Here is a 22770-nt window from a genome sequence, read left to right as displayed (position 1 = left end):
TAGGCAGTGTCCTTGTCCCTTCTAGGGGGCAAAGAATCAGTAGTGGTTGATTGAATGGATCAAAGGCATAGTCTAAAGGTACAAACTGAGTTCTCCAGGCCAGAATACTGGAGTGGGTAGCTGTTCCTTTCTCCAGGAGATCTTCCCAACACAGGGATTGAACCCAGGTTTCCTGCATTACAGGTGGATTCTTTACCCGCTGAGCCACTAGAGGGGACAAGGAATCACTAGTGGTTGAGTGAATGGATCAAAGATGTTGTCTAAGGGTACAAACTTCCAACTAGTAGACAAGTCCTGGAGTTCTTAATGCATAGTACAGTGAATACAGACAATGATATAGTCTAATCACCACATTTTACTGGGTCTTACTTATTGCCACCAAAATGAAAGAAATGATAATTATGTGATGTGATAGAGGTGCTAAGTAAAGATACAGTGGCAATTATATTACAGCATACAAGTGGCTCAGAGGTTAAAGCATCTGCCTCCAATGCGGGAGACCCAGGTTCGATCCCGATCCCCTGGATAAGGAAATGGTAACCCACTCCAGTATTCTTGCCTGGAGAATCCCAAGGACGGAGAAGCCTGGTAGGCCACGGGGTCACAAAGAGTTGGACACGACTGAGCGACTTCACTTTACTTCACTTCATACAAATGTATCAAGTCAACATGGGGCATACCTTAAAATTACAGTTATATTTTTAATGTATTTCAATTAAAAAAAGATGAATGAGAGAACCCCACAAAGTAGGGGGATCAATTAAAGGGTCTGGGATGAAACTTCTGGCCTTAGAGATGACAGAGCTCATTCAAGTCCAGCCTCTGGGCTCACAAACCCTTTCACCTTGCGAGTTACTTTACCCTCTCTTTGCCTCCACTTCTTCCCCTGTTTGGAGAAGCAAACACCTACTTCACAGAAGGGTTGTGAAAATTACACTTGGCAATGTGTATAAAGGGCATGGCCTAGTACCTAGGTCCTGAGGCAACACATGAGCAAATCCACCTGGAGAACTAGCTGTGACTCCAGCCATGGTGCCTGGCCTGCTCTGTGTGTGAATATTGTCAAGACCCCCATCTTTATCTTTTTATCTGGGATCAAATCAGTGATTAAGAAATATTCGCCTTTTTTATGTTGTTCAGTCACCAAGTCATGTCCATGTCTTCCCAAACCCATGGACTGCATATATATACACCTTTTGTAAGGACCTTTTATATATCTTAAAAAAAAAGAAAAAGAAAAAAAGCCTTTAGCATGTGTCTAATCACTGAATCTCTTCCTTACCTCTGTATGCCTCAGGCTCCACTCTTCCTGGTGTACAGTTCAGTCCTGTTTGCAACTGTCTGTTCATGGCCTTAAAAACAAATGATCAAGAAATGTTAGGGATTGAAGTAAAAATAAAATAGCACACATTACAAGGATACAGCTTACTGAATTTTATTCTTCACCCCTTACTAATCCCATTATTCTCAATGATGCCATTATTCTTACCCTTCTGGGGCAGGAATAATTGATTATCTGTCTATAGATTCCACGTAGACCTCTATTATTATGGTTCTATTAGTAACATAAGAGGAAAGAGTGGTTAACAAAAGTAGTAAGATTTGTACCAGAAGGAAATGATCAGGAGCTTCAGACTTAGGTAAACAGGGAGAGATAAGGGGCAGATGAATTCCAGCAAGTTAATTTGTGTTCACCAAGTCTCCCAGGTTCCAGAGGACAAGGATGTTGGAAGAGCCTGGAAGTCAAGCTGCAAGGTAAGGATAGAGGGCTGCTCTCCATGTCCTCAGCCTGACCACATGTTTGATGTGAGAATGAGGTCATCGTGTGGGACCACCATCATCGTCCATGTTCTGAGAGTTGACCAAAAGTCAGAATCTTATGCAAGATTGTGAACCAGAGTTAGATCCCACTAGAATTTAGCTCGTCTTTGAGATCTGATCAAAAAAGCAAAACAATTAGGCTGATGGTAACAGGACTCATCCTCTCACAGCCTGTTGAAGGGAGGCAGACATAGAAGTGGAGACCTGGAGAAAATATTGAGTTACTGGCCATGTGCTGGAGGTTCCAGGAGATTCATATGAAGAGTTCAAGATAGGCCATGGGCATTCTCAAACCACATTTGGCAATGGAGGGAGCAGTGATTTCTAACTTCCTTGGAAGAGAAATGTTTTTACCCATCATCGGAATTTTTTAGCTTAGCTTCCAGGCGATGCCCTCAAGCCCTTGGTACCCTATTTCCAATAAATCTCCACTTAAATACACAAAGAAACAAAAAGACATGGGGAACCATCACTGTCCTAGACCTGGGAGAAAAATCTAAGAAAGCTTAACTCTTCTTATCCCATTTTATCTGGGTGAGAGAGAGTTCTTTAACTGTATTATGGTCCTTCTCAGTTTTATTGTGATATAAAGGGATTCATAAGCTGGGTCCCTTCTTCTCATTCAAGTTTAAAACCAGTTGAAAGAGAGACAAAAGGCAGTCAAAGAAATGAATTTACGATAGGTGCTTTATTACTGATTAAGACTCAACTGGAAGATATAGTTTAGATGTGCAATTATAATGAGCGGCTCAAAGCTGCACCCCAGTTAATCAATCCACACAAGTTCAGACAGTGTTAGGAAACATCAAGTCTTCCCACAGGAGCAGAGCCATGACTGCTAAGCAGACCATTTGGCAAAGAACAAGCTAGAGCACAAGTTCCTCTCAGCTGCCATTTTCCAAGAGAAGAAGAAGGAATGGCTGGTTCCTTCTCCCAAATGGGCTTTTCCCACTCAGAAAAGCCACTCTCTTCCAGAGATAAATAAGCCAGAGAGAAGAGAAAGGCTGAGCACTTCTCTCTAACAGATGTTGCTCTTCACAGAAGGATACATCGGGGCGGGGGGAGATGCAATGCTCCCAATAGTGGATTTTCATTTATTTCTTCTCATTTGCCATTTCTCTCTCAAAGAGAAGGAACCACCTCTTTTCCTTCTTCAGCACTGTGGTCCTTGGAATGGTACACTGGATGAGAATAGTCTCTGTCACATGTAGGCTGACACATAAGGGATTTCCATATGTTCATGGCAGTGGCAAATGGACTGCTAAATGGCTAGAGCACCCTGCACAGGACTTGGCTGTGTTACCAGCAGTCAAGCTCAGGGCTTTCATAAAATGGCAAAGGAACCCTTCCACATGGGAACGCTGATTCATCCAAACTGTGTCTGTGGGAAGGTGATGGTATCATGGCAGGATGAAGGATTTCCGGGGAAAGAACAAGTAGGAGAGTGGATGTGTTTCTAAATCCATTCATGAATTTGAGGATATAAGTGGGATATTCATTTTTTTTTACTTAATGTTTAATTGATTTACAATGTATTAATTTCTGCTGTACAGCAAAGTGATTCAGTTATACATATGTATGTGCTGTGATTAGTCGCTCAGTCGTGTCTGACTCGTTGCAGCCCCATGAACTATAGTCCATGGGATTCTCCAGGCAAGAATACTGGGGTGGGTTGCCATACCCTCCTCATACATGTGTATACACTCTTTTTAAATATTCTTTTCCACTGTGGTTTGGGGCATTCAGTATTCATTCCTTCAACAAATATTCCCCAGTGTCTATGAGGGCTAGCCCCTGCTCTGGGGATTCAGCAGGGGATAGGACCCAGGCCCTGGCCTCATGAAGCTTTCTTTCTGCTCTGGATGGCAGGAAATACAGTGTAACAAATAAAGAAATAATATGTATTACCACATGTAGAGACTCACTGCTATGAAGGAAGATACCACTGGGTAAGGGAGTAGAGAATGACATAGATGTCAGGGCGTGCATTTTTTGGGTAACAGGTGTCTGGATGAAATAACTGTCAGCAGCTGGAGACAGTTACATGCCTTGGAGTCTTGCCTTCCACGCAGTGAAGAAATCTCAGTTCTAGATTCTCGGAAACTCTTTTGCCAGCCCCAGTGTGAACAAATCAAGGGACAAGGAGTTTTCTGGGTTTTTAAGAAAACTGTTACTGCTAGATAGCTCCAAAATGTAATAAGAATTTTCCTTAAGCTGATAATTTTCTCATGCTGAAAGGCTTGTGATAGTTTCTGGAGCAACCTAGAATAAAATGCCTTCTTCATTCATGTGCTAATAATCGACTTTTTTTTTTTTTTTTTTTGAGGGCCTCCTCTCTACATGGGACATCTCTGGTGGCCCAGATGGTAAAGCATCTGTCTACAATGTGGGAAGGTGGGGTTCAATCCCTGGGTCAGGAAGATCCCCTGGAGAAGGCATGGCAGCCCACTCCAGTACTATTGCTTGGAAAATCCCACGGAAGGAGAAGCCTGGTAGGCTACAGTCCATGGGGTCACAAACAGTCGGACACAACTGAGCAATTCCACTTTCTTTCTTCTTACTTTTCCTCTCTACATAGAATGCCACTTACAAAGATGGGCAAGTTCCTTAACTTCTGTAAGCATCGTTTTCCTCATTTGTAAATCAGGAGGAACAGGGCTTGCCTTACTGAGTTTTGATCAAAATTAAGGTAGGCAACATATCTGTACCCAGGTACTGAATTATAACAGAGCTAATCTAGCACAAGGCTGATTGATCTCCTGTGATACCGAAGATAATCCTGGAATGAAAGGTTTTCTTTCCTCAATTTATAATAAGTGGATGGGTCCTTACAAAAGTAAGTTTAAAACTTAGTTCATTGGAAGGACTTGCCTGGTGGTTCAGTGGCTAAGACTCTGTGTTCACAATTTGGGGGGCCTGGGTTTGATCCCTGGTCAGGGAACTAGGTCCCACATGCTGCAGCTAAGACCTGGTGCAGTCAAATCAATAAATGAAAATAATTATTTTAAAAAAAAGTTCATTAGATTTCACAGTCCAAATTTTTTCCAAAGTTGCATGCTTACTCCTCAGAAAGAGCTTGTCCTGGACTAATTCATGTTTTCTAATACCATATCATCTCTTCAAATTTTCATTATATGGCATTATTCCTAGGCTTTTTCATCCTGTCTGTTTCCATTTGGATACATGCCTTTTGAATGGGGAACATTTTGGCCAGGTGAGCTCTGACTGGTAGAGAATTAAATGGACTGAGTTCACCCCCATCTCCTTTGTGTGGGCACTGAATCTCTATTAACAACATGACATTTATATCAATTTTTAAAAAGTACTGCATCACATGAATTGCAAATATTGCACAAAAGATTATTGCAACCTTCATTCTTAAGTGAAATACTGTGAGAAGAGGAATCCCAATCTTTCTGTCTTCCATTTATCTTTTTGGGAATCATGAGTTTCTCATTTATATGGCATACAGAGTATTTTTTTATGGTCTTCTTTCATATCCAAAACCCCACTAAAGTAAGAAAGTATCAGTTCAGTCCACTTCAGTCACTCAGTCGTGTCTGACACTTTGTGACCCCATGAATTGCAGCATGCCAGGCCTCCCTGTCCATCACCAACTCCCGGAGTTCACTCAAACTCACATCCATCAAGTCCTTGATGCCATCCAGCCATCTCATCCTCTGTCATCCCCTTTTCCTCCTGCCCCCAATCCTTCCTGGCATCAGAGTCTTTTCCAATGAGTCAACTCTTTGCATGAGGTGGCCAAAGTATTGGAGTTCCAGCTTTAGCATCAGTCCTTCCAAAGAAAACCCAGGATTGATCTCCTTCAGAATGGACTGGTTGGATCTCCTTGCAGTCCAAGGGACTCCCAAGAGTTTTCTCCAACACCACAGTTCAAAAGCATCAATTCTTCAGCGCTCAGCTTTCTTCACAGTCCAACTATCATATCCATACATGACCACTGGAAAAACCATAGCCTTGACTACATGGACCTTTGTTGGCAAAGTAATGTCTCTGCTTTTGTATATGCTATCTAGGTTGGTTATAACTTTCCTTCCAAGGAGTAAGCGTCTTTTAATTTCATGGCTGCAATCACCATCTGCAGTGATTTTGGAGCCCCCAAAAATAAAGTCTGACACTGTTTCCACTGTTTCCCCATCTATTTGCCATGAAGTGATGGGACCAGATGCCATGATCTTCGTTTTCTGAATATTGAGTTTTAAGCCAACTTTTTCACTCTCCTCTTTCACTTTCATCAAGAGGCTTTTTAGTTCCTCTTTACTTCTTAGGGGTGGTGTCAAATGCATATCTGAGGTTACTGATATTTCTCCCGGCAATCTTGATTCCAGCTTGTGCTTCTTCCAGCCCAGCATTTCTCATGATGTACTCTGCATATAAGTTAAATAAGCAGGGTGACAATATACAGCCTTGATGTACTCCTTTTCCTATTTGGAACCAGTCTGTTGTTCCATGTCCAGTTCTAACTGTTGTTTCCTGACCTGCATATAGGTTTCTCAGGAGGCAGGTGAGGTGGCCTGGTATTCCTATCTCTTTCAGAGTTTTCCACAGTTTATTGTGATCCACACAGTCAAAGGCTTTGGCATAGTCAATAAAGCAGAAACTGATGTTTTTCTGGAACTCTCTTGCTTTTTCCATGATCCAGTGGATGCTGGCAATTTGATCTCTGGTTCCCCTGCCTTTTCTCAAACCAGCTTGAACATCTGGAAGTTCACAGTTCATGTATTGCTGAAGCCTGGCTTGGAGAATTTGGGGCATTACTTTACTTGTGTGTGAGGTGAGTGCAATTGTGCGGTAGTTTGAGCATTCTTTGGCATTGCCTTTCTTTGGGATTGGAATGAAAACTGACCTTTTCCAGTCCTGTGGCCACTGCTGAGTTTTCCAAATTTGCTGGCATATTGAGTATAGCACTTTCACAGCATCATCTTTCAGGATTTGAAATAGCTCAACTGGAATTCCATCACCTCCACTAGCTTTGTTCATAGTGATGCTTTCTAAGGCCCACTTGACTTCACATTCCAGGATGTCTGGCTCTAGGTAAGTGATCACACCATTGTGATTATCTTGGTCATGAAGATCTTTTTTGTACAGTTCTTCTGTGTATTCCTGCCACCTCTTCTTAATATCTTCTGCTTCTGTTAGGTCCATACCATTTCTGTCCTTTATCGAGCCTATCTTTGCATGAAATGTTCCCTTGGTATCTCTAATTTTCTTGAAGAGATCTCTAGTCTTTCCCATTCTGTTGTTTTCCTCTATTTCTTTGCATTGATCACTGAAGAAGGCTTTCTTATCTCTTCTTGCTATTCTTTGGAACTCTGCATTGAGATGTTTATATCTTTCCTTTTCTCCTTTGCTTTTCACTTCTCTTCTTTTCACAGCTATTTGTATGGCTTCCCCAGACAGCCATTTTGCTTTTTTGCATTTCTCTTCCATGGGGATGGTCTTGATCCCTGTCTTCTGTACAATGTCACGAACCTTAGTCCATAGTTCATCAGGCACTCTATCTATCAGACCTAGTTCCTTAAATCTATTTCTCACTTCCACTGTATAATCATAAGGGATTTGATTTAGGTCATACCTGAATGGTCTAGTGGTTTCCCCTACTTTTTCAATTTCAGTCCGAATTTGGCAATAAGGAGTTCATGATCTCAGCCACAGTCAGCTCCATGGAATGCTCCAGGCTAGAATACTGGAGTGGGTAGCCTTTCCCTTCTCCAGGGGATCTTCCCAACTCAGGGATAAAACCCAGGTCTCCCAATTTGTGGGCAGATTCTTTACCAGCTGAACCACAAGGGAAGCCCTGTAAGAAAGTATAAAAAAGGCAAAAACCACTAAGAGTAAAGAAAATGGATAGGGGAGGGAAGGATGAAGGGCAGTAAGATTATTATCCACTGAGAAATTTTGAAAATACTGTCTGGATGGCAAATACCAACGGGAGCCTTTGATGAGCAGAATGATGTGGAGAAAGCAGAAGTTAGAATTAAATCGTACAAGTCAAAGATTTAATTTTTGGCAGATGTGAGAGAGGGAATCTGGAGCCTTGTTCTCAACTAAGGAGCAGCTTGGAAAGCCAGACCTTTATCTTGACAAGGGGAGCCTGGGGCAAACTCGATTTAGTGTTGATTTCCTATTAGGTCTTTTCCTTATTAACTTCTTTATCTGATACTTACAGAGCCCTGATAAGTGTTGTACAATGCTTCCGATGCAGAAGATCCAGAGATAAATAATATATAGTATATACCTTTGAGGAATAGCAGTTTCTCCTAAAGGAAATCAACCCTGAATATTCAATGGAAGGGTTAATACTGAAACTCCAATACTTTGGCCACCTGATGCAAAGACCTCACTCATTGGAAAAGACCCTGATTCTGGGAAGGTTGAAGGCAGAAAGAGAAGGGGACAAGAGGATGAGATGCTTGGATGGCATCCCTGACACAATGGACATGAGTTTGAGCAAGCTCTGGGAGACAGTGAAGAAGGACAGGGAAGACTGGCCTGCTGAAGTTCATGGGGTCGCAAAGAGTCAGACACAACTTCATACACAGGAAGGTTTTGTAGAGGAGGTAATGTTTTATCTGAGTTCTGAAGGAAGCTAGGACTTCTCAGGCATATAATGGGAAAAGATCCTACTAGAAAGAGACATAGCTCATAGTACAAAAACATCCTCTTAAAAATTTTTTTTTGATTGTGCCTTTCAAGAATCTTCTCCTTTTTTTGTTCTGAAGTTTATGACATTATAATGGAATTCCAGCTATTTTGATTATTTGTATTGCAAGAAGATACACCAAAAAGAAAAGAAAAATGAATTGTTGAAAAATTTCCAGGTGGGTGTGTTAAAAAAAATTCTCATCTAATCTGACTACCACAAATAGGAATGAAATTTAATATATTTTAATGATTTTAAAATGCAATTATTTAACCACCTTGAATTTGATGCGCAGAAGTATGATAAAGCCACCTTGGTGTGTTGTTTGGTTTTTGTGAGACTGAGAATCCAAATAGTACAATGCAAAGGTGTTCTCTTCCCTGGGAAGACCAAGTTCAAAGACCTGAAGAAAAACACTCCCATCAGATGGCCTGCTTCCTGTAAAGCTTTATTAACTTAAACGAAGTGTAGAATTTCTTATCAAGAGCTTGTATTTCCTATAATTCAGTAAGATTATTATATCATTGCTTTGAAGTTTTTCCTTATGTGAGCACACAAGAATATTCTTATAACTTAGCTTAGAACAATCTTTAGAGGAAAGACAGTTTCATAAGACTTGCTATCCTATGAAGGTGTCTCAGGTGGCACAGTGGTAAAGAACCTGTCTGCCAACACAGAAGACACAGGTTCAATCACTGGGTCCAGAAGATCCCCTGGAGGAAGAAATAACAACCTACTCTAGTATTCTTGCTGGGGAAATCCCAAGAATAGAGGAGCCCGATGGGCTACGGTCCATGGAGTTGCAGAGAGTTGGACATGACTGAGCATACATGCACACATACACACATATATTCTGTGATTGTCACAAGGTGATCTAGTAGAAATAACAGAAGAATACAAAGATATATATCAATCAGGACTTCTTACATTTCTTTTCAGATCAGTGATGAACAATATTCCACCTAAATCATTTATTAATCATCTAACTGACCATAAACATTATTTTTTTCTCCCCTAAAGGTTTTGAAACACGAGGGGGTAGGGCACAGCCTTTAAAATAATGACATAGCCCACGGACATGGCATAAGCTGATTAGAACCAAATAAATCCAAATGACTGATGAGTAGACCCACTAGACCTTGAGCCTCAGTATACACTCAGTGTAACACATCAGCAAGCTAGGATGCATGCTCAGGTACCATGACAGTTTCCAAGAGCAACCATAAAGGTCAAGAAGTGGGCAGTGGCCTGATTCCTGGAAATCTCTGCTTCTTCCCCCAAATTGTTGGAATAATCCTCCCACTCGTTGTGCTCAGTCGTGTGCAACTCTTGTGTAAGCCCATGGACTGTAGCCCTGCCAGGCTTTTCTGTCCCTGAGATTTCCCAGGCAAGAATACTGGAGTGGGTTGACATTTTCTTCTCCAGGGGATCTTCCCAACCCAGGGATTAAATCTGCATCTCCTGCATTGCAGGGGGATGCTTTACTGCTTGAGCCATCAGGGAAGCCCAAAGTGAACATGTTATTTGCTCAGTTATGTCCAACTCTTTGCCACCCCATGGACTGTAGCCCACCAGGCTCCTCTTAGCTTTTATGGGCTGTGTAATTTCCCACTCATTAGCCTATGAAATTACTCAGCCTGTGAAAGCTAACCACACCACATTTCAAGGCTGCTCTTGCCTTCTGAGATGGCCCACACTCTGTGGAATGTGTTTCTCTCTACATAAATCCTTTTCTTACCAATCGCTTTGTCTCTCATTGGACTCTTTCTGCAATGAGACATCAAGAGCCTGAGCTTCGTTAGGTCCTGAAACCAGGTGTGTGATCTCATTTGGAAGACTGTGGGTTTTAGCCAGGTTCAAGTCCCAGCCATGGGGGTTCAAGTCCCAGTCGGAGCTAAACAGCTTCAGTTCTACCTGTGATTTCCTATGGACAGGGAGCTCCAGGAAAGCAGGGACCATGATTGTCACTTTTACAGGTTATCTTTGGAACCTAGCATAGCACCTCTCACCGACATCAGTTCAGTTCAGTTCAGTCGCTCAGTCGTGTCCGACACTTTGTGACCCCATGAACCACAGCACGCCAGGCCTTCCTGTCCATCACCAACTCCCGGAGTTCACTCAGACTCACATCCATCAAGTCAGTGATGCCATCCAGCCATCTCATCCTCTGTCGTCCCCTTCTCCTCCTGCCCCTAATCCCTCCCAGCATCAGAGTCTTTTCCAATGAGTCAACTCTTCGCATGAGGTGGCCAAAGTACTGGAGTTTCAGCTTTAGCATCATTCCTTCCAAAGAAATCCCAGGGCTGATCTCCTTCCGAATGGACTGGTTGGATCTCCTTGCAGTCCAAGGGACTCTCAAGAGTCTTCTCCAACACCACCGTAGTAGAAGCCTAATAAGCACTCACTGAATATACAATGTCAGCAGTTTATTTAGGCACTACAAAAGAGGCGAGCAAGCTCCACATATGTTCCAGAGGACCAGTGCAGTTATAGTTTTCAGAATAATCCAGAAATATATAAGAACCAGCAGCCCAACAGAGGAATCATCAGTACAGTTTATCAAATGGAGACCTACTTGGGTCAAGAGCTCTTGTTGAAATTCTTTTTAAGATTTTTTTTTTTTTATGTAGACCATTTAAAAGTCTTCATTGAATTTGTTACAGTATTGCTTCTGCTTTATATTTTGGTATTTTGGCCACAAGGCTTGTGGGATCGTAGCTCCCCAGGCAGGAATGGAACCTGCACCCCTGCATCAGAAGGTGAAGCCTTAATCACTAGACTGACAGATAAGTCCCCCTTGTTGAAATTTAAAAACACTCTTGGAGGCACATGTATATGGGTTACACTCTAGTGCCATTTGATTTAATCAGCAATCAACATTAGCTACTCAGATTTATATCTGGAAAAAAAAAATCCTGTGTTCATAGAGAAAGATTGTCATCTTAGAAGACTTCAGCTTTCCAGGAGTAGGGGATCTGAGATAATAGTAACTATCATATTTAAAGGGCTTCTCAGCTGGTACAGTGGTGAAGAATCTGCCTCCCAGTGCAGGCGACACAAGAGACGTGGGTTTGACTCTTGGGTCAGGAAGATCCCCTGAAGGAGGAAATGGCAACCCCCTCCGGTATTCTTACTTGGGAAATCCCATGGACAGAGGAGCCTGGGAGGCTGCAATCCATGGGGTCACAAAGAGTCGGACATGCTTGAGTGACTGAGCACACACACATCATATTTAAGTGCATACTTCAAGCTAAGCAATCTCCTAAGTGTTTATCTCACTTTCTTCTCCCTAAACTCTATCAAAAAAGGTATTATTATCCAACTTCTACACAGAAGGACACTGAAGATAAGAGAGGTTAAAAGGTGTGTCCAAGTTCAACTCAGCTAGTCAGCGATAGAGCCAGGATTTAAACCAAATCTGCTGCTTTTACCAACTACAAGGGGTTGGCAATTTTTTTCAATAAAGGGCCAGATACTAAATCTTCTAAGTTTATCGGCCATACAATCTCTAGCCTGAGTTCTCAACTCTGCTGATGGATTGTGAAAACAACCAACAGATAAGTAAACCCATGAGCATGCTTGCACGCCAGCAAAATTTCACTACTGACTCAAGAATACAATCTTATATCATTTCACGTGCCACAAAATAGTCTTCTTTTTAGCTTTTTTTTAACATTTAAAAATATAAAAACTGTTCTTGTCTCCAGCTATACAAAAACAGGTGGTGTGTTAGATTTGGTTTGTGGGCTATACTTTGTCAACTGCTGACCCTACTATACTCTACTCCCCCCCACCCCTCCCACCACCCCCACCCCTCCCACCTCCCCCCCCCCACCCCAGTTTGGAAGCAGGAAGAGTGCTATTGGTGTCTGGAAAGTAGATTTGAGGAAAGGCAAAGGAAATCTGGAGAAAAATGTCTGTGTTCTTTGAAGTGCATGCAAGGATTGAGGTGGCCTTTGATATGTCAGGATAAGCTTACCTTTCTGGAAACTTTCCTGGCAGTCCATTGGTTAAGAATCTACCTTCCCATGCAAAGGATGCAGGGTTAACCCCTGGTTGGGAACTAAGATCCCACATGCCATAGGGCAGCTAAGCCTGTACACTACAACATATTCCACAATTAAGAGCCAACATAGCCAAAAATAAGTAAACATTTTTTTAAGTTCATCTTTTTGTTGAATCTGATGGTCTTTTAATATCATGGGCTGTTATAATGCAAATTGAGATGTCAGGAATAACCAATAAGTCTGCAAACTCCTTCTTGCTCAGCCCTTTACTCTCCAAGTCAATCCAGGGTTCCCCATGATGTTTTTACAACTTTACTCTTTGAGAAGAAAGAATGAAAACCAAGAAGAGAGAATGTCATTCTTTACTTCCTTTCTACTTGTATTGCATAACATTGACTACAAGCAACTGAAATAACAAAATAACAGGGCCATGAAGAACACAAAAGTAATATATTTCCTTCTCATGAAAATTTTATCAGTCCTGAGCTGCATTGTTCCACCTTATATTTCTGCTGTCAGTGGAACATTTCAATGTGTGGCCTAAGATGGATGCTGCATTCTGGCCATCACATCACCATTCCAAAGAGAAAGGTAGAGAAGAAGAGCAAGGCTTCACTGTTTTCAGGCACTTCCATTGTTGTTCACATCCTAATAGAACACAGTCACAGTAGCACCTAGCTGCAAGGGAGTCTGAAAAATGTAGTCTTTGATTCCTGGCATTCAAGTTTTCAACTAATGTTTAGATATTTATACTTAGCAAGAAGGGGAGAAGAGATGTTGGTGCCAAATTGACAGTTTCTGTCACACAGTGGATTGGTAGAGGGGGACAGTTGCCACCTTCTGCTCTTCACATCCACCACTGCAACACTGATGTCAATCAAGAGTTCTGATCACTTCTCTCTTGGACAAAGTTCAGAGTTGCTAACCCTGGATGCACCTCACATTCACCCTGTGTATCTCTGCCTCTCCTGGGCACCAACCTCAGTAGTCAGCCTCCCTTCCCTGTTCTGGAGTAATAACTGGCAACCCACTCCACTATTCTTGCCTGGGAAATCCCATGGACAGAGGAACCTGGCAGGTTACAGTCTGTGGGGTTGCAGAGCGTTGGACCTGACTGAGCATGAGCACTTCCTGTTCATCCTAGTTGCCGACCTTTCTCTGTTACTACCGTGGCTTCTTTCAGCTGGCTTCACAACACCACATTTTGGCAACATACTCTAGGGCTAGGCTGGAACTGTTCAGGCTGACCTGACCCCCACAGTCATCAACCCAGGTGACCTTCTCCGGCGGGTGTTCCATCCATCTGTCTCACTGAATGTGTATCACAGAACCCGTCATCCATTTAATGTCAAGATAACGCTGAATGTCTGAAACACAGACAGTAATCTATTTTTATTTCAAAGATACATTTGAAAATTATGAAGGGCATACCATAAAGATAGAGAAGAATGCCTATTTAGCCATTGTTTCTTTAAAAATCAACTTTAAAATGTAAAGCATTACCACATGGTCTCATCATCAAACATTATTGTCAGTGGTAATAAGTGTGTTTGCTTAAACTGATGTGCAAATCTAAAATTCGAAAAAAGAAGTCTGTTAGCTGAATGACATTCAGTTGCACAGCCACTGATAAGGTAAGCAGAGTTTTAGTACCGAAGAGAGCAAAATGAGACATGGCTCTTTGTTCTTTTTTTTTTCCCCTCTTAAGAAGTACAATTTAATGCCATTGGAAAAGATATTTTTAAAAATCTATTATAGAGTCCTTTCTTTAGTGAGAAGAAGGGGATACGAACACGGAAAGGCCTATTTTTCCTAAAAGCTATCTTTTGCCAAGCTAAAGTCCCCTAATATAAGATCACAATGACGTGAATATAAAATACGCTTGTTAGACATCCTGCATCACACAGGGTAGCCAACAGACTGCTCTGGAAATGCCAATCTTGTGGTGTACAGCCACCCAAATACCGAGGCCAGCATCACTCCTTAAATTTTCTCCCTCTTGTTGGTTAGATACTTGTTTCCGGTCTGGATATGCAGGTTATTTAAGGAGCTGTATGGCAACCCACTCCAGTGTTCTTGCCTGGAGAACCCCAGGGACGGGGGAGCCTGGTGGGCTGCCGTCTATGGGGTCGCACAGAGTCGGACACGACTGAAGCGACTTAGCAGTAGCAGTAAATAAGTACATGCATTCGGAGGAATTCATTTTACTAATGGGTTGAATTTGGTAAGGTTTTGAGGTTTAAGAATATTATGATTCAGTGCATTCTGTGATCTTTTCCCTCATCTCTGCCTCCTCAGAAGATCTCCAAATACTCGCATTCGTTTTCAAGGCTCTTTTAAGCCCAACTTTACGTCCTTTGGATGTTAGCGCTGTGCAGAGGTCAGCCTCGGGGCCACCCAGGATGATTCTGTTTATATTTATTTGGTTTAGTTTTATGCTTTCTGCAGATATGGAAGACTGTCCCCAGAATGGCCTCTGGCAGTGTGTTTATCACTCAGTTTAAGTGTGGGACACAATTACCCCTCCAACTGCTAGAAGCCAAGGTCTGGGCTGTAGAAGCAGCTATGGACTATATGGTGTACATATTAGCATATGTTAGAAACCAGGTGGGCAAGGAACTGGGGAATTCAGAATACAGTGGTTTACAAATGCTCCCTCTAGCCCCATTAGGTTTTCTCAGTGCCCTTGCCCCAAATCTCTTCAGACTGAGAACTAAGGTTCTTTCCTTGTTTACAAAAACCCTGCATGCCATGGTGGCCATAACACTCTCTATATGGTAGCCCACACTCTTTCAATATTAAGCTTTCTTGAGTCCACATGTGTGTATGCTAGGAAATAGCAAGGCACTGCAGTATTCTTGCCTGGGAAATCCCACGGACAGAGGAGCCTGGTGGGCCGCAGAGGGTGGGAAGCAACTGAGCAACTAATGCTTTCACTTTCTGGCATTTGAAAGAGACCCAGAGCTTCTCAAAGAAGCTAGTGTCTGAATTTTTTAATTTTTATAAGTTAAATATTCGTGGAGCTCTTATTTCGGCAGCAGGCATAAACGAAGAGACAGCTGAGAAGTTAGTTGAGAATCTTTCCTCCTGTGGTTTCTACCTGTTGTTGAAACTGAGAGTTCCCTTTGTCACTGCCACAGCTCTCTTTGTGCCTAATTGGGTTTTGAAGGAACATTAGGCTTTTCCTGGTGAAATAATTCACAGGGAGAGTCAGGAGAGAGTTGAGAAAATGTGTCCAGATTCATAAAATGGGGAAAGGGTATCACACAGAGGAGAGATAATAAAACAATCTAGGGTTGCCAATGAATGAAAGGTGAAAGCAAGCAGGAAATGAGGCTGGAAAACTGCACATCAAGAATATATGTATATATATATATTTTAAGTTAAAAAATAATATATAGCTGACAAGATTTTAACTTCAGAGAAAGCAAGCTTACAGATTTTTTTTAGTCATTATTAAATAAAAGTCAAGGACTACGTGATGAAATCCACCCAAATGTGGATTGCTTGTACAATTTTGTTCTTATTATGGGAAAGAAATAAAGTCAACAAGCAATAGAAAGACCACATCTGAGCAGTAACTCTGGCTTTCGCTATTGGTATGAGCCTCATGTCCCTAAAAGCCTTATTGAAAAGCAGCAATTATAAAAGCCTATTGGAAAGCAGCAATTATGCTAGCAATCTAAGGCTCCATCACCATCAGAATCACTTCCTCCACATGCTGCTAATTCAGAACAGACACAACGTGGGCTTCTTTATGGCCAGAGGGGAATGAAGGCTATCGCAGGCCTTGTCCAGGTCAAAAGAGGCTTCCATTTCCTTTCCACAAACATACTGCAGTGGTCTAAATTGACTTCATAGTGGTCAAGGATCAAAAGGGTCCATTGCAGTCATCTGCTTTGGCTTGACAGGATGCTCCTAGGGAGTAGTGGGTCAACGTTGAGTCATCTTTGCTACTTGCATGCGTGCTAAGTCACTTGAGTTGTGTCCAACTCTTAGTGACCCCATGGGCTGTAGCTCATCAGACTCCTCTGTCCTTGGGATTCTCCAGGCAAGGTTACTGGAGTAGGTTGCCATGCCTTCCTCCAGGGAATCTTCCCAACCCAGGGATCGAACCCACATCCCTTCTGTCTCCTGCATTGGCAGGCAGGTTCTTAACCAGTAGTAGTTCTTTACCTGGGAAGCCCATTCTTGCTACACGGCTTATCAATGTAACCAGGTCAAAACACAGAGATCATCTTGGTCTCATTTCTGTGTCGGAGGAAGACGTTATCTAAGATGAAAACAGCCAATATTTTGTGTTTGTGTGTATGAGAGAGAGAAACAGAGAAAGATTGAGAGTGCCTCATGGCTTGGAAAAGATGTGGCTGGTACCCACATGGAGGCATTAAAAGACAACAGCTATTTTGAGACCACCATTGGATTGTGCTTGGTGAAAATGGCTCTAAGCTAAAGATGCTGAAATCTAACATTATCTTTGAAATTGCATGTGATTTATTGCTTTAAGTGCCACCACCAAAGGTCTCCAGCGTCTTGGTCAGTCCATTCAGTAGAGTCATTAAAATAACCACAAACTTTTTAGTCTTTATGCCTCCTTCAATGGTCTGGTTCCTGAGGAAGCATTCAGGCCTTCTGGGACCAGTCAATTATGAAATAAAACTGTACATCCTCCATGCTAGGATGCCCAAGGGGGCCTTGTGGCGGTGGGGTAGAAGAGGGACTAAGATTAAATAAATGCACCCTTGGACGAGGTCCCATTACAAATGGGTCTCACAGTTTAATGGGTTATTGTGCCATGAAAAAAGTCTTTGATGGGCTGCTGCTGCTGCTAAGTTGCTTCAGTCATGTCCAGCTCTTTGCAACCTTATGGACTGTAGCCTACCACGTTCCTCTGTCTGTGGGATTCTCCAGGCAAAAACACTGGAGTGGGTTGACATGCCCTCCTCCAGGGGTTCTTCCAGATTCAGGGATCAAACCTACGTCTCTTACATTTCCTGCATTGACAGGTGGGTTCTTTACCACTAGCGCTACCTGGGAAGCCCCTTTGACGGGCTGCTGAATACTCTTTTGTCTCTCTATCCTTCTCATGCCCTGCAGTCCTGCTGTATCGCTTTCCTAGCAGCTCCTTCCTCCTACATCTTACCTTATTCTATCATTTGCCCATAATCAGCAGGTATGGAAGAACTTAGACTCAATCAGTTGAGTTCAGTTCAGTCACTCAGTCATGTCCGACTCTTTGCGACCCCATGAATCGCAGCACACCAGGCCTCCCTGTCCATCTGAGGTTATTGATATTTCTCCCAGCAATCTTGATTCCAGCTTGTGCCTCTTCCAGCCCAGCGTTTCTCACGATGTACTCTGCATATAAGTTAAATAAGCAGGGTGACTATATACAGCCTTGACATACTCCTTTTCCTATTTGGAACCAGTCTGTTGTTCCATGTCCAGGTCTTACTGTTGCTTCCTGACCTGCATACAAATTTCTCAAGAGGCAGGTCAGGTGGTCTGATATTCCCATCTCTTTCAGAGTTTTCCACAGTTTATTGTGATCCACACAGTCAAAGGCTTTGGCATAGTCAATGCTTTTTCCATGATCCAGCGGATGTTGGCAATTTGGTCTCTGGTTCCTCTGCCTTTTCTCAAACCAGCTTGAACATCTGGAAGTTCACAGTTCATGTATTGCTGAAGCCTGGCGTGGAGAATTTTGAGCATTACTTTACTAGTGTGTGAGATGAGTGCAATTGTGCCGTAGTTTGAGCTTTCTTTGGCATTGCCTTTCTTTGGGATTGGAATGAAAACTGACCTTTTCTTGTCCTGTGGCAACTGCTGAGTTTTCCAAATTTGCTGGCATATTGAGTATAGCACTTTCACAGCATCATCTTTCAGGATTTGAAATAGCTCTACTGGAATTCCATCACCTCCACTAGCTTTGTTCATAGTGATGCTTTCTAAGACCCACTTGACTTCACATTCCAGGATGTCTGGCTCTAGGTGAGTGATCACACCATCATGATTATCTTGGTCATGAAGATCTTTTTTGTACAGTTCTTCTGTGTATTCTTGCTATCTCTTCTTAATAGTGAAACAGTATTATCAATATCTGGCAGAATTAAGGAGATTTCTATAACCTTGTTTTACTAGCAACTGGCATGGTCTCAGTGAGGACAATATCTAGGGTTTGTCTTTTGATAGAGAGTAGAAGCTAAAAGAAATTACTTTCTCAAGGAAACCTAGAAGAGAACAAGAGCAACGATGTGCCTAATACAAGGTCCTGAGAGAAAGAATGTGATCTGGTAGGAAGGCCAAAGCTTAGGTGCAGGAAGGTCTAAGTACAAATTTCAACATGGTCTCTTATAAATTGTGTGGCCTTGAGATTATTTCATACCTATGACTTTTAGTTTCCTTGTCTGCAAACTGAGTATCATAAAGGATTATTATAGACTGCAAACAGTATAATTCAATATAATGGTTTGGCACATGATAGGTATGTGATAAATATGAATTATTATTTTATCATCATTACCATCTTCAGAGCTGAGGACCAATCTGAGGATACCAAACTCAGTTAGCAAGTCCAAAGAATAATGAAAGTTTCAGAAAACAGTAAACAAAACCATGGATCTGAATGGGAGTGAAGTGGTCCCAGGCAGTGTGATGTCAAAACTGGAATGTCTGTAGCCTGTCTACACTGGCCTCGAGTTATGTGCTGTGTGAATGAGTGAGTCCCATTTAAATGTATAGGGTGAGGTCAGCACTCTCCACCAGTGAGTGGGCTTTGGAGCTCCTCTTATGTCCTCAGGCCCAGGATGCAGCCTGTCTGATGAGAGCTAGACACCATCCATCCAGGGAGATACCATTTTTGTCTCTCCTCTGCTAGGGCTGGGCTTCTGTGAACATGAGATGAAACACAAACAGTGGAATCCCATCCTCAGCCAAGATCTAAATTGAGTGCTTTGGATGGAGTGTTCACAGTACATCATTTGTTCAGGTGCAAATATGAGGGAAGAGAGGGCCTCGGGGAAAAAAATGAGGGAGGAGGCTCTGATAAGAAGGAAAAGCCTAAAACAAGAAATTAAAAAAAAAAAAAAAAAAGGTTACTAGCTTCTTAATTTATTCACTTATAAGTGAATTTTGGGCTTAAGAAAGTAATGTCCTCATTGCCGAAATTAAGAATGAACTTTCATTAACCACTGAGCTTGGGCAAGAAACTAAACCCTTCTCTTTCTCCATTTCCTCATCTGTAAAATGGAAAAGCATTAGTCTAGACTGTATTAAAAGTCATATTAACATTTCTTTGGTCTAAACACCTTGATGTTATGGAGTCATTAATACCTGCAACTGATTGGAGAAGAAACAGATCAAGCTACGTTCCAAACCATCTCCCAGAGGTGCTCAGGAAATGAATTCCAAATTAAGGAGACTTTGTAATAATAGAAGAAACACTTTGCCTCTTTTGTTTACTTTTTCCCCAGGTATAACTTGAAGAAATAAGTTATGGAAACTCCAACTGTGCTTGACTTTTCTTAACATTTTATGTTATTTTATACCAGTGATAATACAATATGATGACCAAAAACAAGTTAGACTTCTTCAGTTTAACTTAATTCTTGACTTCTAAACAATAGTGAGAACAAAGCCCATAGGAAATTTGGCCTGCCGGACACGTTAGGGAATCTCACAGAATTAATTAATGGCAGCCCTCTTGATCTTTTTTTTTTTTTTTTCTATTTATTTAAACTAAACATAGGAGAAGGCGATGGCACCCCACTCCAGCACTTTTGCCTGGAAAATCCCATGGACAGAGAAGCCTGTTAGGCTGCAGTCCATGGGGTCGCTGAGAGTCAGACACGACTGAGCGACTTCCCTTTCACTTTTCACTTTCACACATTGGAGAAGGAAATGGCAACCCACTCCAGTGTTCTTTCCTGGAGAATCCCGGGGACAGTGGAGCCTGGTGGGCTGCCGTCTATGGGGTCACAGAGTCGGACACGACTGAAGTGACTTAGCAGCAGCAAACTAAACATACATCAGTTAACCCTCTTCCCCCACCCTCCACCACACCCTACTCTTGACAACCAACAGCCAGTCCTCTGTAGCTCTGGGCTTGTTTGTTTTGTTTCTGTTTGGGGTTTTTGTTTTAGATCTTGCTTGTGAAAGGTGGTACAGTGTTTGTCTTTCTTTGGTTTATTTCACTCAGCATAATGGGTTGGACCCTTGAGGTCCAACCATTTTGTTACAGATGGCTAGCTTTCATTCATTTTTATGACTGAATAACATTTCATTGTGCATATGTACCAGTTCTTTATCCATTCATCCATCAGTGGACATCTTGGTTGTTTCCACATCTTGTCTTTTCTAAGTCATGTGGCAATGAGATGGGGGTGCATGTATCTTTTCAAATTAGTGTTTGGGTTTTTTTTTTTTTTTTTTTTTTCCAGATAAGTACTCAGGAGTGGAATTGCTAGATCATATGGAAGTTCTATTTTCAATTTTTCTTCGAGAACATCCATACTATTTTCCATAGTGGCTGCACAAATTTACATTTCCACCGACAGAACACAGGGGTTTCCTTTTTTCCACATCTTTGCCGACACTTATTTCTTGTCCTTTTGATGACAGCCATTTTAACAGGTATTTGGTGATATCTCTTTGTGTTTTTGATTTGCTTTTCTCTGATGATTAACGATGTTGAACACCTTTGCTCGTACCTGTCGGCCATCTATATATCTTCCCTGGAAAAATATCCATTCAGATGTTCTGCCCATTTCCTAACTAGAGTGTTTTGTTTGTTTGTTTATTTTGCTATTGAGTTTTATGAGTTCTTTATATAATTTGTATATTAGCCCCTCATCAGATATCTGACTTACAAATATTTTCTCTCAATCAGAAGGCTGCCTTTTCATTTTGATTATGGTTTCCTGAGCTGTGCACAAGATTTTAGTTCGATGTAGTCCCACTTCACTTCACTTTATGGCAAAAAGAAGGGGCAATAGTGGAAGCAGTGACAGATTTTATTTTCTTCAGCTCCAAAATCACTGAGGACAGTGACTGCAGCCATGAAATTAAAAGACACTTGCTCCTTGGAAGGAAAGCTACGACAAACCTAGACAGTGTATTAGAAAGGAAAGGCGTCACCTTGCTAACAAAGGTCCATCTAGTCAAAGCTCTGGTTTTTCCAGTAGTCATGTAATGATGTGAGAGCTGGGCCAGAAAGAAGGCTGAGCACCGAAGAACTGATCCTTTCCAACTGTGGGGCTAGAGAAAGACTCTCAGGAGTCTCTTGGACAGCAAGGAGATCAAACCAGTCAATTCTAAAGGAAATCAACCCTGAATATTCATTGGAAGGACTAATGCTGAAGCTCCAATACTTTGGCCACCTGATACAAGGAGCCAATTCACTGCAAAAGATGCTGGGAAAGAGTGACGGCAAAATGAGAAAAGGGTGACAGAGCATGAGATGTTTAGATAGCACCACTTACACAATGGACATGAATTTGAGCCAACTCTGGGAGATGGTGAAGAACAGGGAACCCTGGCGTGCTGCAGTCCACGGATCACAAAGAGTCAGATGTGGCTTAGTAACTGAACAACAACAAAGTCCCATTGGTTCATTTTTGCTTTTTTTTTTTTTGGTGTTGGATTAAAAAAATGATCACTAAGTCTTTAATACACTTTGCTTGAAGTTTTGTTAATGGTGTAAGATAGTGGTTTCTTTTTTTTTTTTTTTTGCATATGGCTATCCAGTTTACTCAACACCATTTATTCATTTATTAAAGAGACTGTCCTTTCTTCATTGTATACTTTTGCTTTCTTCATCATAAATTAGTTGGCTATATATACATGGGTTTATTTTGGGGGTTCTCCATTTTATTCCTTTGATCTATGTGCCTGTTTTTATGTCAGGCTACAGCTTTGTAATGTAGTTTGAAATCAGGGAGCATGATGTCTTTAACTTTATTCTTTCCTGAGATTGCTTTGGCTATTTGTGGTCTTTTGTGGCTCCATACAAATTTTAGGATTGTTTGTTCTATTCCCATGAAAAAATGCCATTGGAATTTTGGTAGGGATTGCATCGAATATGTGTATTGTTTTGGAACATATGGACATTTTAATTCCATACGTTAAATGTTAATTCTTCCAGTTAATGTTAAGTGTTAATTCTTCCAGTTAATTCTTAAATGTTAAGTGTTAATTCTTCCAGTCTATGAACACAGACTATCTTTCCATTTATTTGTATCTTCAATTTATTTCATTAATGTCTTATCATTTTCATTATGC

General features: G+C 41.6%; 1 long non-coding RNA gene across 1 annotated transcript in view; it reads right to left on the bottom strand.

Annotated features, from left to right (window-relative positions):
* Positions 1 to 1108: 1108 nt before the first annotated feature.
* The window catches only part of LOC139178170 (uncharacterized), a 69803-nt gene continuing 48141 nt past the window's right edge, over positions 1109 to 22770 (bottom strand). Inside the window, exon 3 of the long non-coding RNA XR_011562557.1 lies at positions 1109 to 1352. This is a non-coding gene — a long non-coding RNA (uncharacterized lncRNA). The remainder of the gene's footprint in view (positions 1353 to 22770) is intronic.

This window comes from Bos indicus, chromosome 21 (genome assembly GCF_029378745.1).
Source record: "Bos indicus isolate NIAB-ARS_2022 breed Sahiwal x Tharparkar chromosome 21, NIAB-ARS_B.indTharparkar_mat_pri_1.0, whole genome shotgun sequence".
NCBI classification, from domain to species: Eukaryota; Metazoa; Chordata; class Mammalia; order Artiodactyla; family Bovidae; genus Bos; species Bos indicus.
Note: the sequence above shows the minus strand (reverse complement) of the source record. Positions and strands in the feature narration are given on the sequence as shown.